The sequence below is a fragment of the Alligator mississippiensis genome, chromosome 2 (assembly GCF_030867095.1).
Source record: "Alligator mississippiensis isolate rAllMis1 chromosome 2, rAllMis1, whole genome shotgun sequence".
NCBI classification, from domain to species: Eukaryota; Metazoa; Chordata; order Crocodylia; family Alligatoridae; genus Alligator; species Alligator mississippiensis.
In genome coordinates this window covers 289445012-289464170 of record NC_081825.1, presented here as the reverse complement: position 1 = coordinate 289464170, position 19159 = coordinate 289445012, and the positions used below count along the sequence as shown (strand labels likewise).

General features: G+C 46.6%; 1 protein-coding gene across 2 annotated transcripts in view; it reads left to right on the top strand.

The window, feature by feature from the left end:
• Positions 1 to 11213: 11213 nt before the first annotated feature.
• LOC102575423 (protein AHNAK2) overlaps positions 11214 to 19159 on the top strand; it is a 67766-nt gene continuing 59820 nt past the window's right edge. The window contains exon 1 of one of the 2 annotated variants that reach the window (XM_059723294.1): positions 11214 to 11405. The gene's annotated coding sequence lies outside the window, so the exon portion shown is untranslated. Of the gene's footprint in view, positions 11406 to 13475; positions 13494 to 19159 lie in introns of those variants that run through there. The other variant, XM_059723295.1, reaches the window with a different exon arrangement.

The following is a 19159-nucleotide window of genomic DNA, read 5'->3' as shown; positions in this document are numbered from 1 at the left end:
ATCATTGAAATGAAGAGCAAAACTCTTGTTAGATGTCAGGATGGCAGTAGATATGGGATCCTATGGCCTGGTCTTAGAAGGTACTGACCCTGTCCTACCCATGATCCTGTGTAGGATTAGCCAGGCCAGGTGAATCAAATTACGTAAAATTCAGAAGGCCATTGAATGTACAGTTTCCTATTCACCTGCACAGGGCTCTGTTACTTAGTTTATTTCTCAGTGAGTTCGTTTCTAGTAGGATCTCACAGGCACTGCATGGTTTATTTGGCGTGTGAAATGCACCCCAGTACAAGGCTGATGCTCAAATAAGCCTATTTTGAGAATGCGTATGGGATTTCAGTAGGGTAGATGGAATTTCATTCCATTTGTATATACCATTTGTATATACATTTCAGCTTTTTAAGATATCAGTGGACGTAAAATCTTCAAATGTAATTAAAGGACCTCATTACCCACATATCATGGATACAATATGCAGAGAGCAGAGCTATCTGTGAGATATATTGCTAAGACATCAAGTTCCACTGACACTTCACCTGGCTAAAGGGATAACTGGCAGATATTTGACACTTTTAGGCCGTGTGTAGACAAAATGAGGGGCATGTGCGCATGACACTTTAAAGTGGGTTAAATGCTTTTGCACCACTTTAACGGTGTTGGTGTTTGCACGCTTTGGTGGTGTATTGTCCAGTAATTCCAGCCACTGTAGCAAATTTGGTGGCATAATGCACCTTAAATGACTCAGGGCACAGCAAACTAAAACTCTGCCAAGGAGCAGTAGCCCAAGAAAAGTGGTGAGCCTGATCTTTTTTTCTTCCCCCTGGAGCCTGCCTGGGCTGCGCTGGGGCCTGGTGCTTCCCTCCATAGCTGCAGTGCCCCCTGGGACTGCCCAAGCCAGGTGCCTGCAGGTGGGTGCCACCTGGGGGGGGGGCGCTACTGCTGTAGAGGGAAGCACCAGCCCCTCCCCCTAGCCCAGGGACCGCTCCACTTGCCAGCAGCTCACCCTCCCCTCCCCACTGCCGGAGAGGCAGGTAAGTTGGGTGTGTGCACGACAAGAGGGTTTAAAGGGCCCTAAATGGAAGCTGTGTTTTTAAAAACCCACCGCTTCAATTTAGGGCCCCTGTTTCGTCTACACATGCCCATTAGGGCTAGGAACAGAAGTTACACATAGACCAGTTTAAGTCATCAGAAACTGGTTTAAACCTGTAACAGAACAGAAGTTCAGTGCACATAAACCAGTTTCAAAATTGTTGAAACTGGTTTAAGATAAACCTGGTTGAATGTAGTATCAGACTTAACTAAGTTGGGTCAAATTGGTTTATGAATCTTCTGTCCCAGATCCTTTCCTGGTTCAAGTTAAAGTCTTGGTCCCCCAGCATCCCAGCATGCTTTCCAACCCTGGCCTGGGCTGTGCTGTCTGTTCCAGCAGAGAAGGGTTGGGGGCGAGGGGAAGGCAGAGACTTACCATCCCCATACCCAAGCAAACCCCAGCTGGGGTCTGGGGCCAGGGAGTGGGGTTAAACCCCTTGTCCCCTGAGTACTGAGCTGCCTTGCCCTGCTAAACTTATTGCTGGCTGCGACTGTGGGCTACAAATCCCAGAGGCACCTGGAAGCAGGAAGAGGAAGTGATGAGCAACCCTGCACAGTCCTGCTGCTATGAATCTGGACTGCAAATCTCAGAGACCTCAGGGTAAGCAGGAAGAGGAATCAAACCAGCCCATGTGGCTATAGGCATGAGCCACTGCAGGCATGTGGCTGCAAAAAGTAAATGTGTGTTCAGTTGTTAGTTTAATCCCTGCAGTTTAGACTGATCTGCAAAGACTGAATCAATTCAGCCTCGGGCTTTTTGACTGTCTGTACTTAGCCTTGGTGAGTCATTTCATTAATTAATTCCTACTTCAACTTCTAACCACAGAAAGAGAACAGTTAATCCTATTGTCATCTCCTGAGTCTTCATACCCTCCTGGTCCACTAATAGCTCAAAAGGATAAGATAGAATGGGAAAACACTTGGAGTCTCCTTTCCAGTATGGTATATGCTAACCAATGGGAGAACCCTAAAGCAAACAGTCCATCAGGGAAGTGCCCTATGTAGCACAAGGCCTCCCTGAGTGTGCACCTGCACAATACTGCTAAGTCAAACCAGGCCCATCCCTTTTATTGAGGGAGCCTGTGGGAAGTCCAGCCTAGACCTAGGGAAAAGGAGTTTTTGGGTCAAGCTGTTAGTTAGAAGCTGCCCCTTTCATCTCCTTCATTTCTGAGCAGCTAAACCTTTTCTGGTCACCAGCCGCTGAGTCGGCCAATTACCAGAGCAAAACTGTGACTGTTAGTGATCCAGCAATGAGGGACTGGTGAAGGTACTACCTCTTTTTGGGTCTGTGCTAAAATTACGTCACTTGGTAGCAACTGGATAAAATTTCCTGTTGTACACAGGTCACCACTTAAGAGTCATGAAAGTCCTATTTTGAATGAGATTTGGGTGGTGTCTGGCCTGTTATTAGCTCTCTGAGACCTTCATACCCATTCCATTTCTAAAGCCATACGTTGTTCTAACCAAGGGGTCATCTAAACATCTCATTCTCCATCTCTTCACGGTTACTCCCTTGCCAGTGTTTGCTCTGCAGACTCTATGGGTGCCCATGGGTGAAATCTGAAAGGATGACAGGTTTAGGGAAAGGCCTCATGAAGGGTTTGTTTTGAATCACTTCCTCAACTGGGTATAGTCTTTGTCAAGTGAGTGATACACTCACAGCACTTACAGCTATCTTGACCTGTAAAAACAGCAAAAGGTTTAACTCTTTGTAAAGCCCTCCATTGCATCCCAGCAACATTTATCTGGGATGGCTTAGACAGGGGTAATCCTCCTTGAACAGTGGGTATACACTGCTTAGTAATCGGAGCATTTGGGTGAATAACAGTTAAAATAATATCACTGGCATCAAAAACATGCTGGGTTTTCTCTTTTTTTTAGTTGGAACCAGATGTGCTTTAATGCTCATCCCAGTAAGAATATTTTACTCTTGCACTGCACTTTCCTCTTGAAGGATATACTTTAAAAATCTCAAGGAAGTAGGTAGCTAATCCCTGATGTTCTTAAAGAACTTCTTAATGTTCATTTCCCTTTTCCAACAAAGAATATAATTGCTATTGCATGAAATACTTGTGGTTTTACTTCACTTGTAGTATAAGGATTAGAGCAGGGAGCATTTACAAAGTCCAGATACAGATTTTCACCTTTTTTCAAAGATACCTAGGCTAGGGGCAGACATTCAAAAAGCACAAGCCTCAATTGATTCAACCTTTGCAGGTTAGTTTAACTTGTAGAGATTGAACTGATTTGCAAGTAGACAGACATCCACATTTTGTTCCTGAAAAGCAGGCACATGCCTGCAGTGGATAAGGACAGAAACCCAGGAGCACAAGAGCAGCCCTCACTTCCACAGGGAAGCTGAGCTGGGGACATGGCCAGGCCCCAGCAGGCCTGAGTATGACTGAGGGTGGGTTTAAACCCCCACCTTGGCCTGCGGGGTTCGAAGGGTGGGGGAAAGGGGAGCTTGGCCACACAGGGGCATGACCAGTAGGGCTATGCAAGGCTTCGGACCGTGCTTTGGATCCGGAGAAACTTTGGATGTTTCAGTGTCCAAAGCAGCATGTCCAGATTGAAGTGCTGGCTTCTTTAAGCTTTCTGAAGTGGTTTGGAGCTTCTGAACCGCTTCCGAAAAGCTTGAGCCACCTCGGAGATCTGACCATAGGGTATAATGGGGAATCAATGACATATCTATAACTTTGTTGTTTTTTGTATGATTTGGATGAAACTTGCAGGGATGGTAGCCTCTGCTGAGAGTGTGAACCTGCCACGTTTCAAGAAGATTGGTGCAGGGGTCGAGGGGAACTGCACCCCAAATTCTTGAAAGCAAAACTCATGTTTCTTGTATGTGTTACACCACAGGGGGTGAAAACTGCAGGGATGGTAGCCCCTGGTGAGGCCACAAAGCCTGCCAAGTTTCAAGGTGATCAGTGCAGGGGTTTGGGGGAACTGCACCTCAAGCTGCTGACAGGCAGAACTTGTGACATAGCCGACCCTGTGCGTGTTAAGGGAGCCCCTGCTGCGGCCACAAAGGCTGCCAGCTGTCGAGGAGATCGGTGCAGGGGGACTCTGGGGCCCTGCACCCCTAGCTGCTGACAGACAAAACTCGTGACATGGGTGCTTGTGCAACTGACTGTCTCTGTCTTGGGGCAGCTGATTGTCTGTGTTGATTCTTTCCTCTCCTTAGTCTGTGGTTTTATAGGTGTTAATCATTGCTAATTAACTAATTATCTAGTAGCTACTTGTAGCTAGCTACTGTGTATTGAGCTGGTCCCTGAGTGACTCATGATTGATTGGTAACTGGTAACACAGTAGTTTAGCAGTCAGGCCTGCAGTAGTTCATCCCCCCCCGGGTGCCCCAAGACAGATACAGTCGCACAAGCACCCATGACATGAGTTTTGCTTGTCCACAACGTGAGGTGCAGTTCCCCCCAAACCCCTGCACCTATCTCCTTGAAACTTGGAAGGCTTTGTGGCATCATCAGGGGCCACCATCCCTGCAGTTTTCAGTCTGATGCGCCTTAACATACACAGTGACATGAGTTTTGCTTTCATAGATTCATAGATGTAGGGTCAGAAGGGACCTTGTAGATCTTCTAGTCTGACCCCCTGCCTGGGCAGGAGAGAAAACTGGGCTCAAATGACCCCAGCTAGGTAATCATCGAGCCTCCTCTTAAAGACCCCCAGGGTAGGAGCCATCACTACTTCCCTTGGAAGTTGGTTTCAGATCCTAGCCACCCTGACAGTGAAGTAGTGCCTCCTGATGTCTAGTCTAAACCTACTCTCTAGCAACCTATGGCCGTTATTCCTTGTTACTCCGGGAGGCGCTGGGGGGAACAAGGTCTCTCCAAATCCCCACTGGTCCCCCCCAGTAAGTTTATAGATGGCCACCAGGTCCCTCCTCAGCCTTCTCTTGCAAAGGCTGAACAGGTTAAGGTCCTGTAGCCTCTCCTCATAGGGTCTGCCCTGCTGTCCCCGGATCATGCAGGTGGCCCTCCTCTGGGCCCTCTTGATGCTGTCCACCTCCCTCCTGAAGTGCAGTGCCCAGCTTTCAAGAAGTTGGGGTGAAGTTCCCCCTGAACTCCTGCACTGATCTTCTTGAAACTTGACAGGCCTCATGCCCTTAGCAGAGGCTACCACCTCTGCAAGTTTCATCTAAATCAGACAAAAAACAACAAAGTTATAGATAGTTCATTCATTCCCCATTATACCCTATGGCCAGATGTCCGAGGCGGCTCCGAAGCTTTGGAGCCACTTCAGCCGGATCAAAGCGGCAACTCGGTCTGGAGGTCCGGATCGGCTCGCTGGCATCTGAAGCGGCTGGATCTGAAGCCAGATCAAATAGCTGCCTACTCGCACAGGTAATGGCCAGACCCCTGTGGTGGGGCAGGAGGAGGAAGGGGAGAGCCCTGCCCGCAGCAGTAGCTCCCTGACAGCCAGGAGCAATCCGGGCGCACAGCTGCACTTCCCGGCCCTGGAGGGAGACTTTTCCCCCTCCTCTTCCTCCCTCTTTCCCACTGCTGCAGGATGGGGAGTGGGGCTCTGTGCAGCGCTGCCCAGCCCCAGAGGAGGACTCTTCAACTTCCTCTCCCCCACTTCCACCATGGGGCAGGGAAGGGGGCTCTGTGCAGTGCTGAGGGGGACTCTTCCTCCTCCTCCTCCAGCCTGGGCATGGGGATCAGCTGTCACGGAGGCACAGCTGCTGGGCATGGCCCTGCCCCACGGCCCAGCCCTGCCCCGCTCCACCTCAGCCAAGGCAGCCTTGTGCGCCTGGGCCAGGCCACAGGGGCAGGACCCTCCCCATCAGCTGCAGCTCAGACAGGGAAGCTGAGCCCTGTCAGGGAGTACAGCCTATCTGGCGTGTACAGGCAGTGGCTGGCCAAGCAGCGGGCTACCTGGGCCAGCTCAGAGTGGGACAGGGAAGGGAGAGGGGGAAATAAACCCTCTCCTCCCCTCTTCTTGTTGCCTCAGTGGTGGGGACGTGGCCAGATGCCATCCCAGCATGGCCCCATTAAGGCAGAGGGGGCAGGGCGGGGGTTAATTCCTCCCTCTTTCCCTTCTGCCCCCTGGGACTGCAGCTGGGGTTTGCCAGCCCCAGCCCCCGCCTCCGCCTCCCCAGCTGCAGGCAGACCCTCACTGCACTGGAGGGGAAGAAGGAAAGAATTAACCCCCTCTCCGTCCACTTTGCCTTAATGGGGTCATGCCAAGATGCGTCTACCCATGCCCCCACCCCTGCCTGGGCTAGAGAGCAGAGGGGCAGGTCCAGTCCTGCTCTGTGGAGCAGAGAACGTAGCCCAGCTCAGGGATCCAGAACATGCTGGAGGATTCTGGTTTAACTTGAACCAGGAAGGGGTCTAGGACAGAAGTTACCCCAAATCAGTTAAGTCTGATACTACATTAAACCAGGTTTATCTTAAACCAGTTTTGGCCATTTTGAAACTGGTTTACATGCACTGAACTTATGGGCATTTATACACGTACTTTTGTCTGCTCTGATGCGCCGGAGATCCAGTGCATCGGAGGAAACTCGATTAATCAAGTCTGCTCCGCATGCAAGCTGACATGCCCAGCACTGCGTCGCATACATTTGTATAAATGGCAAAATTCACATCAGTGCTAAGAAAATAGCAGCGGTGCACTTTTGAACTAAAACACCTTCGATGTGTTTTAGTTCAAAAGCATGCTGCTGGCATTTTCTCAGTGCTGATGTGCATTTTGCTGTTTATACAAATGCACGTGCCACAGCGCCTAGTGCTGCAGCGCAAGCATGTGTACAAATGCCCTATGTTCTGTTACAGATTTAAATAAATTTCTGATCACATAAACTGATTTATGTGTAACTTCTGTCCCTAGCCCCATAGTGCAGAGGACACTCGGAACAGGGGACAAGATGCATAAATTTGAGGAGATTCAAAATCAGACTCATATCTTGGTTACACCAACATCATTGCAATTGCACCCATTAACTGCACTGGAATTACTCCACACTTACATTAGATTCTAGTACTTGATCTCCAGTGCTAAGAGTTCTTGAGAGAGGCAATGTTGAAACCTCACTTGCTGTACATGTGGACACCTCATTTGTGAAAGTATATGCCTTGCATGCAGTCCGGTTAGTTTTACACAGGTGTTCTTGAACAGAACAAGCTAAGTTAATAGCTGGTCATGAATTTCAAAGGTAAAAAGCACAAGGGAAGTGTGGGTGGACATCATTTTGGTGACTGAGAGTGATGCTATTCTACCTTAAGTCTCTGAAAAACAGCTGACACACAGGTTGAAGGTTGCTGTAAATGTTTCCTATATAGAGAGAGCTGAGACACCTGCTGAAGAAACTCAACCTGTCTAGGCTACAGTCAGAGGGAAGGCAGGACATTATATAAAGACAGGTATGCATATTAGGGCTGTGCGAAGCTTCGGTCCCTGATTCAATTTGGCGGAGATTTGGCCCGATTCAGTGGCCAAATCTCCAAATCGAATGAGAGGACCCTTTAATCTCTCCAAATCGAATTGGAACCTTCTAAATCAATTTGCAGAGATTCAGAAAGATTTGTTGATTCGGACATAGAGGCAGCTTTAAATGTTTTTTCTACATACCTCTAGGTAGCAGGGGCTCATGAGTGCTGTGATGCTGGAGTGCATGGAGCATCCCACAGAACTGGACGGCTCCCCAACGCACTCAGCAACAGACCCGGAGGTCCACCAGGGAGCACGCAGGGGGGCCCCCCTGCACCCCACCAGCTCGGGTCTGGGGGGGCACCTGGGGTCCCCCTGTGGCTGATCACTGAGCTGGAGGGCACAGGCCCCCCTCGGCTCTCCAGCAGACTCAGAAGTGAACCAGAAGTACTTCCAGTTCACTTCTGGGTTTGCTGCTGAGCATGTGGAGGCCCCCCCCACCACTCCTGCAGGATGCTCCATGCGCCCCAGCATCTCACCGTTCACAAGGTGCACTGCTACCTAGAGGCATGTATAAAAAACTTTTAAAGCTGTGTCTATGTCAGAATCGCTGATTCTCCAAATCGGCATCGAGTCTTCAGATTCAGATTCAGCCAAATCGAATCAGGGACAGTGATCCAAATCAATGAGGCATGCTAGATTGATTTTTTATTAGTTTGCAGATTAGTTTGCCGTCTAATCTGTATTTTAAGCTGTTTGTTCAAAGCTTTATCGTTGAGTTGAAGCTGGTGAGCCACCTGGTTGGCTGTGTGTGATGTTATAGTATTGCTATACTTTCTTTGGGTTATTACTCAGCTTTCAAATGGTTAACCATGCGTTCCTGCTAGTGTGGGTCATTTATTCCTTCAATCAATTCTTCCCATTTCCATTGCCTTTCTTCTTGGAGCTTGTTAGTTAGGGCTACCCCTGCTGCAATAGTGTCTTGTGAGAAAGGATCTCTTTGAAACGTTTTCTGGTATTTTTTGTATTTGGTTGCTAGCATGGGAGTAAACACTGGTATGCACTCAGTTCTGGTCCTCGAGTTATGTGCCTCTTGGAGGTTTTGCGCAGTGCATTCACAAAGGGGTGGTAGTTATCTGAGACTGGTTTGATGTGTGTCACTTTTTTCTCAAGGCTTTCAGAAAAAAACCGCCTCTCTGTCTAACTGAGACAACATACAAATGGTTCTGTGCCAGTGTAATACAGATATATAGACGTTGGATACATCGGCCACCAGCGCAAATTTGCGATAAAGCAGTTGAAGTCAGTGCTGAGAACTACAGATACAAGATCTGGATTTATCTTTTTAGTGCTGAGATGAACTTATTAAAGAGAAACTGACCAAAAAGCAGTGTCTCACCACCCTGCAATCGAGAATACAGTTTTATATATGTATTCACCTGGAACTTGTGTTTGCAGAAGCAGGCAGCCTGCCAACAAAACAGTCAAAACTTTTTTTCTCGTGTGTGCCTGACATACTTTAAAACAAAATCAAAATATTTAACAAAACAGTTCGAATAAATTGTGGAATGAAAAATCAGTCATGCTGCTGGTTTTACATGTGCAACCAAGTCCTGCTCAACCACTCTGTGTGTATATATACACACAAGCGTATATGCATAGTGACTGGCTAAACTTTTGAATCTACTTGAGCTTTCTTTGAGCTGTTCAATGCAGTCAGCTTCTGCTTCCTGGATTTGGATGTCTAGTGCTAAAAATATTTGTCTCCATAACATGATCCCGACTGCCTATTCCAGAAGGCTGCACCATGTTGGATTTTAATATTTCAAATAGGAAATGTCAAGGTCTGAGATGTTCAACCCAGCCTATGATACCTGCACATAGCCATGTAACCCTTTAGATTATTAGGGGGTGAGTCACATTAGGTGTGGATGGTTTCCAGACAAAGCTTTCATTGAAATGGGCCTGTGTCACCCTTCAGACCCTGGTTTAGGATCTTCAAGTTTGCTTGCAGAGGATGTGTGGGGAACCCTTATGAACTATCAAGGAGCTCTCTCCTGCCCCATCTCTTATCTTCAGTTCCCTGTTTTTACTTCATGTTAATACAGCTCACCAAACCTGAGTCCTTCCATGGTTTTTTCCTTCCCTTTCAGGTCTCTGTATCTAAGACCTTCTTCATAATTTTGTAAAACATTTTGTAATGTTGCAAAACTCATAAAACCTACTGAGTTTTATATGTCCTATGTATATCATATTCCTGAAAAAGCAGATAACCTTCCTCTTGTCCTCTTGTTTTCAAAACCTTCCTACACTTGCTACCTCCATCTCTGTAATCTTCTGTTTTCTCTTGATTTAGCAGGTAATCTGGCTAGAAGAGGGACTGCGTCTTTATATGAATGGTAGAGAGGCACATTCCCTTCTGGTGTGATTTTCATCATGTACAGCTGGTTTCATACTATAAACATTTTATTATTTAAGACCTGGTTCTCAAGTGAGGTCTGTACTAGTGCATGCAAAATAGAAACACAATTATGTGCCTACTTTTCAATAGCAAATGCCTGTTTTCCATATGCCAGTGCAGCAAGTGGAAATGCAAATTACTGTATTCATTCGTACGTTCTCCCAGGTGTTTTTAGACTTGGGTCCTAAGGATATTTAATGTGCAGAATTTCAGATATTCAAAACATCATTAAAATTGATTGTATAATACTGCATAAGCAATGCATACAACATTTGCCCTGCCACAGAATCATTTCTTCTGCAAGCACGATCATTTCCTCGTCACTAGCCTATTTTTCACCTGTTCTTGTTCTGCTCTGGTGTGTTGGCAAAACAGCTGGCTGCACTACAGGACACTCCCAAGTTCCTGTTTCTTTCTAGTTTGCATTTTGCTGCCTCCCCTGGGCTCCTGCCTGCTTCACAAAATACAAAGGCCAGTAAAATGTCTGGATGGAACAAACAACAGCCCATTGCGTTGCCTTTGCGCCGATGGCTCACAGCTTGCTTTTTTCTTGTCAGGTTATCAGAAGTCTTGCCTTTGCAAATGGGGGAACAAAAGGAGGGGCCATGAACTTGAATAGACTAGTTTCTGCCAATGCTAAGCACCTTCCCTCATTTATTACACCAGGATCAGGATGCTTTGCCAAGGCAGTGTGAATGCGACTGACACTCCCTGGCTTTAAATCCTAGTAACACTTCAGTGGTGCAAGTGAAGGATACAGTCAGGTCGGCTAATGCCAGCATTCAATTTTTTGATGCTATGAAGAACTGACAGTAAAAACCTGAACAGAGCAGCCTTGAAGTGCATGTGTGAACCCTAGTGTTGTGATAAGCGACATGTACCTAGTACATACACGTCTGTTGGTATATCTGTATGGTTGGTGACTCGCTCATCCCCCAACGCGAGGCTGGGAAAGAATCTCAGGAAGAGAGGGGTTTGTTTTGCACTTTCCTATCCCATGTATTTGCGGTCACAAGGAAACTGCACTGGATCTCTCCCTGGATGCATCCTAGTGCTCGGCGCTGTGAGCAAACTGCACGCTGAAGGCCATGTATCATCTCCCTCTCTATGTCGATCCTAGCATGCAACAAGTACGGCCTCTCTCTGCAGAGCCTGCCCTAACTGAAGCAGCACAGCAGCTCCTTAGTACAGAAGGGATTGGGTTTCACAGGCGGTGTGATCTGTGACTGCACTCTTTGGCTTAGGCTATGGCAACAAGCCTCATTGGGGCTTAGCCTTTCCCTCTCTGACTGTAGAGGAACGCCCCAGTCTACATAGAAGGAAAATTGTTTTGCTGCATTTCTGCACAGCCCTCACTCCAAATGCAGTAGAGAGAGAGAGAGAGAGAGATTGGGGGCAGGCTCTGGACTGGTGTTCTGGGCTATTTCAACTTCAGGGCAACTTTAGAGAACTTCAGTTATTTTGGGTAAGTTTGTTTAAATCTCTCTCTCTCTCTCTCTCTCTCTCCCTCTCTCTCTGCCTCCTTTTTCTGCAATGCATTTCGCACAACTTTGCAGTAAATTAAAGGGATTTTTAAACAAGGAACTTTAGCCCTGGGTGTCCTTTGGTGTAATAACTTGTCAGATTATAACTGTCATGCCAGCCGCTACCACCCTCGAGGAGTGAAGCATACATCTACATGCGCACCCCACCCCACCCCTTCTAGAGAAACCTAATGAGGAAAGATTTAAAGTAAGGTACTTTACACAGAGCTAAAACTTCTGTATCTGATATGCATTTTTGTCTAGGTCTCCTGCTGAGAGAGAAACAGATTTATGAGAGATTAGTGAGTTTAACACATGCTTGACAGCGTTCTGATGTGGTTTCCTGAGACGGGAGATTTAGCACTTGTGCATAAACTTCACATGCTTTCAGGGAAGGATCTGCTTGGAGTCCTGTGCATTTCGCACCGTTCAGCAATCTCTATTCAATCATACATGTTGCTTTCCCTCTTCCCCACTCTTTGCACTGCACAGGAGAACCCAAACGCAGGCATTGTGAAACTCTGTTTAAAGGAAATTAAAGTCACAGCCCTAAACTGCTTCAGTGCATTGCAGCGTGCACACAGCTGTTTGATTGCAGTAACATTGATTTATAAATGTAAAGGAATCTCGTGTGAGTGCTTTGCGTTAAATATGTACATTGGTATTTTTACGGTGGATTTATTACAAGAGGAATGCTGTATGTATGCATATTACATATCAATAAATACCGGTTACAATATATATAGCATCTTGGAATGTGTGGTTGGCACCAAAATGCTGTATTTTGGTAGTTTATGAGATAAGGATCAATCTCTCAAACGTTTAAAAGAGATATACAAATGAGATCCCACGTATCTTTCCTATAGGTAGTAGGACTACTCTAGAAAAACCTGATAGTAATTAAGATTGGTCTCTCTGACTAAATTCTAATAATCCCATCATTCGACCCAATGCCATTAATGCTAACTTCATACCCAAATTATTTGCAGCAGGGCTTTTGCATTGAGTTTCTAGCTAGCCTGTGCATAGAATGAGAAATAGCTAGCATCTTTGACAGGCAAGAAGAAAAACATTCCCGGAGAGGGAACAGTTCAGATATGAAATTTATAAAGCAAGAAACTCTGAAGGTTTAGCGTATTCAGTGACTGCCACATACCCTGTTCTGATCATTGCTACCTGTTATGTACAGAATGCTGGCTTCAACCTAACTGTAATTATTGCTTAAGTTATACACCTTGTTATGCCAAAGAGTGAGTAACTAAGAAAAGTGCCAGCTCCAAAAGAGATTAAGCCAGAGATATTTTTTCTTTTTTGCAAATGAGCTTCTTCCCACACTTGCTGCTAATGTACTTGTATAAACAGTGCAGAAAAACCCTGCAGTTTAATTAGCATCATGAAATGCATCATGTTTCAGAGCTTTATTGGGCTGCTGCATTTGTTATTTTTGAAGTTGTTATTTGTACAACCTTAAAAGTTAAATGCTAAAACTGTACTAGTTCTGCTTGAGTGCTTGCAAGTCCCACGCTAGCTTTCGGGTTGTTTTTTTTTATGAGTTACTAGAGATTTGTCAGCTGAAATCGCATTTTACTATTTTTGGTGTGGCCCTCTCATAAAGTAAACTCAACTATTAGGTTACAAGGTTTGTGTAAATCTTCTTCAGCTAATGTTGGTTTGACCATACTCAGGCCTTACAAGTAATTCATTGAAGATGGCTAAACTCCAATCTACTGTAAAGCTGTTTTTAGCATGAAAAATGTTAAGTTTGTTTAGTCAGAAGTGGTGTCAGTAATTTCTTAGTGTTGATTACCCAATGATTTGGGAAGAGTGATTGTTTTAATTTATTAATCATCTTGGAAGGTCAGTCTGCATACTTGGCTGTGCGGTCAACTTGCCTTTATTCACTTATAGTGGGAGTTGGAGCTCATCCCCGAAGTGAAATCCAGCAGTCAGTGTAGAATATACAGCCAGGGAAATAAACCTTTAAAGGCCTGATACTGCCCCCATTGACTTCAGGGAGCTGAGAATCAGAGGTAAGGGCCAAATTCTTCTACTCTTCCTTGAGATTTTACTATCTTGGCCAGTTTTCCAAGGCATTGTGAAGAGCATGGAGTTAGCTGAAGCAGAATCTGGCCTTTAACAACTTCTTCAGAGAAATATTCTACCTTCCACATAGCTGTCAGAATTTATGCTCCTTGGTTTGAGTCTTTAAAGAATCACAAAACTTCTTTGTCTGGAATATACTGGCTTTGAAAAAAGCCAGTTGTCCTGTGTTGAAATAGGGAGTCTCTGGGATTCTTCACATCGTCACCATAATGGACTAATCAGTCAGGAAATAAAATAGATGCATTTTAAAGATGAGAAAGTAACGTACAATTGATCACATAATTTTATATGGAGCTATTTTTGCGTGTTGTAATCCCTTCTATATCATAGAGCCAAGAAAACTTGAATGGAAGAGTCAGAGCTGCCACCCACCCCACCCCACCCCACCCCACCCCACCCCTTCGAGTACTTAGGGACATCCAGCTGCAGGTTCAATCTTACACTCTTTCAACAATGACTCTATAATGCCACAAGTATAGATTCAGCTCTGCCTGAAGTGCGGGGACCTGCCATTCTGTACAGTAAGGGATGGCTCTGTGTACCAGGAAGACCAAGACTTCCCCTGGGGCAGTGACTTGATACTTCTGTTTTGTTTCTTCTCTAAGTCCTCTTGCTCTTACTGACCACCCTGTTTTCCTTTTCAGCTGGCTACTCTACTTCCTGCCATCCCCTAGCAGTAGGTTAGAGCACACACTCTCCTAAATTGAGGCTCTAGACGAGCCAGGACTGAATGACTGTCTAGGAACTGCCGCCCTCAGCATGTTCTGGCTGAGATAGGTGCACTCAGCCTGGAAGCCAGGAGGCTGATGTATCTCCTCCACCGTCGTGCCAGGAATATGTAAGGAGGACACTTTTCTTGTAAGGAGGAATATTTCTTGTGTAAACTGCAACCAGGCCTTGGAGGAGTGGAGGTGCAGCTGGGGAGGGCCTCTGATCCATTAGGCAGGAACAACACTCCTCCTCTTGGGAGTTCAAAACTCAGAATCTGTTGTCAATTTAAGCTTAGTTACCCATAGTAGGTGAATTGAGTACAGGTAAGTGGACAAGTGCAAGTGGATAAAGAAAAGAAAGAACTAGGAAAATGCTCTTGAGGTGAACAGCATCTATGCTGGCAGGAACTACCAACACGCATGATCTGATGCATAGGGGCCAAGGAAACATGATTTATGGCTGAGAAAAGGTTGGAAGAACTGGAATTCTTGTACAGAAGATTTGGGGGGTTGACCAGTCTTCAACTACCTGAAGGGCAGTGATAAAAAGCATGGTGACCAACTATTCTCTGTGCCTGCAGAGGACACAACTAGAAGTAACGGTCTTATACTGCAGCAAGGGGAATTTAGGCCGGGTGCTAAACAGAACTTTCTAATGCAGATGTTGGTGAAGGATTGGAAGAGATTACCTAGAGAGGTTGGGGACAGGGGACGTGTGTAGACAAAATGGGGGCCCTACATTGAAGCGCTGGGTTGTTAAACCTACTGCTTCAATTTAGGGCAAAGTGAACCCCCATGTCGTGCACACACCTCACACTTACCTGCCTCTCCAGTGGTGGGGAGGGGAGGGTGAGGGCAGGCGGAGCGGTCCCTGGGCTGGGGGGGGCGGTCCGGACTGCTGCTTCCCTCCACGGCAGCGGCAGCACCTGCCTGCAGGCATCCGGCTCAGGCGGTCCTGGGGGGCACTGCAGCCCTGGAGAGAAGCACCAGGCCCCCGCGCAGCTCAAGCAGACTCCAGGGGGGGAAATAAAAAATCAGGCTCAACGCTTTTCTTGCGCAAAACTGCTTTCCTGAGCTGGTACTAGGATGCCTGCAGGGCTTCCTGGAGAGCCGCGGAGCTGCACAGAGCCTGGTGCTTCGCTGCACGGCTTTAGGGGCAAACGACTTTAGGGGCATAATGCGCCTTAAACGACTGTGCCCCAAGTCATTTAAGGCGCATTATGCTGCTGAATTTCCTACAGTGGCTGGAATTATCGTGCAATACATCACCAAGGCGTGCAAACACTGACACAATTAAAGCAGTGCAAAAGCATTTAGCCCGCTTTAAAGTGTCAGGGGCACACACGTCCCACATAGATACTATCTCCATCCTTGGGAGTTTTTAAAAGCAAGTTAGGCAAACACTTGCATGAGACTCTTTACACGGGGAAGATCCTGTCTTGAGCCGGAGGTTGGACGAAGTGACCTCTCGAGGGCCCTTCCAGTCCCACTGTTTTATGATTCTTGACTGAGGGGAAGCGATGCGAGTAAAAAGCTCTCAGACAATGGAAGTATTGCAGGATGCCGACTGCACAGAAGCAATAGGAGGACGTAACAAAGGGGGCTCCCCTTTAGGCCCAAGGTCTGAACTCCCCCTGGCTCTCAGGGGAGCAGGTTCAGACCTATAGGAATAGTGCTCAGTCACAAATGAAAACTTAAGGGAGCAGAAAAAACAAACCTAGTTATAAAATTAACATCATTTTCAAGCTGGCTGATAAGCATTTAAGATCAGAAAAGGGTACCCTAAGAGGGTACCCTAAGAGGGTAGTAACTGCAGCGCTCATCTGCTAGCTTTGCTGGTACCCACACAGCAGAATGAAGACACACTCCACTTCCCGGTGGCAGATGGAGCTGTCACTTTATAATACAAACAGAGCTGTGGTGGCCATGCCATCCTTGCAGCCATTCGAATCTGAAGTCACACAGTGCCCTCCTGCCCTTGCCCCACTTTCTCAGAGCTAAGGATCCAGTCCAAGTCCAAAGGAGGGACTTGCTAAAGGGGCTAAGTGCCAAAGTTTGAGCTTGGGCTTCAGCCATTTACAAGGGGGGGACCCACCTGCTGCATTTCCCCCTGCTCAGTACCTGGAGCAATCATGCAACTCTCACTACCTCAGTTTGCTTCATGAGAATGGCAGTGACTGTGGCCACAGCCATTATCTGTTATGTAGGAAGTCTTTCCAGAGGGCTGCAGTCATAGGTCCAGAAAAATGACATATTCAACCACTTCAGTCATCCACATTCCCTCCCACTTCTTACCCCGTGTTTTGTCACCAAAGGACAGCTTCAGTCTTTAAGAATCTCCTTATTCATTCTCTTCCCATATATTTAGCCCAGTTCCCTTTGCACCATGGCCTAGCAACCTGAAGTCTGTGCCATTCTTCCTGTGGGTAGATGCTCAGTCTCTCCTATGCTCCTGCCTTATCTGCTGGTCATGATATTCCTGCCAGCCAGTCCTAGCAAAACTATTTAGAGGGCAGTGGTGAAAGATGTGAGATTTGGAGTAAAATGATTGCTCTAAATATACACATGCTCTGGGACAGGACCTGAAGTCTGGCAGGGGAAGGCAACAGGAGCTTACTGGTGTTGATACCTACACAGTGCTCTGAAGAGGAGAAGTGAATTAAAAGTTGTATTAGGCATTACTAAACATTGCTCCTGTCAGAAATGTGGTTAAAGCTATATTCAAAGCAAACCTCATAAAAGTTTGGATTTTCTGTTTGGCTTAGATAGCAATCCTAAAGCTTGGTGACTTAATTATAATTAATTCAAGCTTATCAGAAAGTCTATAATCTAGAATAAAAGAAGTTGGGGCGTGGAATCAGGCTAGGAATCTCTACAGCCACCGGCATTCTCGGGAGATTGCTAATCTTTCCTGGTGCTGGCTGAGCTTTTCCTGTACAATTTGTGCTTCTAATATCTGCAAATCTTGAAATCAAGACAGGAAGCTTTTCTAGGAGAGATGCACTCATTCAACCTCAGCTACTGGTGCTGAGGCAGAAATGAACTCAGTAAATGCTATGGTGTGCGTCATTAGAAGAGGAGAGATTAGATGACAGCGGTGATCCCTTTTGGCTTTAAATGAATCTGTTTTGCAGCCAGTAGCAGGTAAGGCATATGACAGATCCAGTCATGAGTAGGTATTGTCATTGACTATGTCTGTACAGGGCTTTCCCGATCTGGCTAAGGCACTGAGAAATGGCTGCACATGTCCAAAAGACAGAATACTAACAATTTGGGAGGGAATTTTACAGCAAAGTATCAAGTAGTGGCAGAGAAGCTTCTGGGAGGCAGATGTACGTGCTAGGGTGGACTGCTGGCATGCACTAGTATGCCACTGGCAGGAAGCAAGAATGCATGTGCACTCTGCAGGTATAGCCTAGACAGCTGGAACTGGGGGGTAACAATGAAGTGGATGAGCCTTGATAAATGATTAGGTGTACCTGAGAGGCAAGGCTTTGGGACAAAAACCTAGGAAGAACTCATTCTGTTTTTGCAATTGCTTATGAAGCATATGTCAAATTCCTGCAGCATCTGCAAAGAAAAAAATGTGTATTATAAGTCCGATCATGCAAGTCCCCTGCAGGCAGAACTCCTGGCATTATCACTGAGGGCACGCTGCATTGCAGTCTGCAGTAGAGTATGGAGATACCTGGGCCAGCTTTAAACAAGCTGCACTCTAGACCATGCAGAGCCACACGCTGCTGCAGCCCAGTGGCTCCGAGCCCTGAAATCATTTAAAACAAGCCCATGTGCCTGTACAACACTGGGCTTGTTTTATGCACGGCCCTGGTCCAAGTCAAAGACAACTTGCTATAGCGCAGTTACTAAAGCATAAGGCAGGAAACTGTAATGAAGGAAATACGACAGGAATGTTTATTGCCCCTATTAAAAGTGGGAGTGTTAGATTTCAAAAAGCAAAGTGTGTGGTATGCTCCATGGGTAGCAACCAAGCCATCCTCGCTAGGGTCACATGTCATAACCACTTCTGAGGAGCAGTCCTGCAACAAGAACGGGAAAAAACAGAAGAAAACCAGTAAGGACTCTACTGCCTGGCTTCCTTGTTTAGGACCTGGGAATGTGCCCGACAAGAGCAACACAGGAGTCACCCGGTCACCAACAAGGACAAATAACACATGGACCAAACCAGCTACAGGCAGCAGATCCAGCTTGGCACCTAGACTTTTGGCAAGGACAGGAACCGTTTGGGGAAGTGGCGATGTGATCAGAAGGCTGTTTAGGCTCGTAAGCCACATGTGATGGCACATGACCACATCACCAAACACATGACCAAAACAAGCCTCTCATTAGTCAGAGCCCTGAAAACGACTTGGTCTGACCTCTACACCCAGCAGCTTCGTTTGTACTTTCTGCTAACTGGTTTGTGTCTGGGGCCATGGGAGTCAGGAGACACTGACCCCCGCCTTGTGACCCCTCCATAGTGCTCTTGGGTCAGATGACTGGCACCGGGCAACAAAGATCAGTCTCTCACAGCATTCCCATGTGTGGGGCACCACAGGTAATCTCGGGGGCTGCATAAAACATAAGTTAATAAGTAGATAGTAGATTCAAGGCACAGCATAGAAGGTAGATAGGTGGACACAAGCCCCTGTGAGAGTTCCTAGGAGCAGACCTAATAATCCCCAGGTGACAGAGCAGAGTGGAGGGTATTTAGTATTTCCTGTGCTTCTGGGTATTGCTAGTTGCCATATGGGGCCAGGAAGGATTTTTTCTCCTGCCTTCTGTTGCTATAGGTGTCAGGGTGGTTGTTTCCCTCTTCCTCAAAAGCATAGGGGTTGGCTGCAGCCAAGGCTGGGGATTGTGACTGGGGTGTGCCAGTGCTGCTG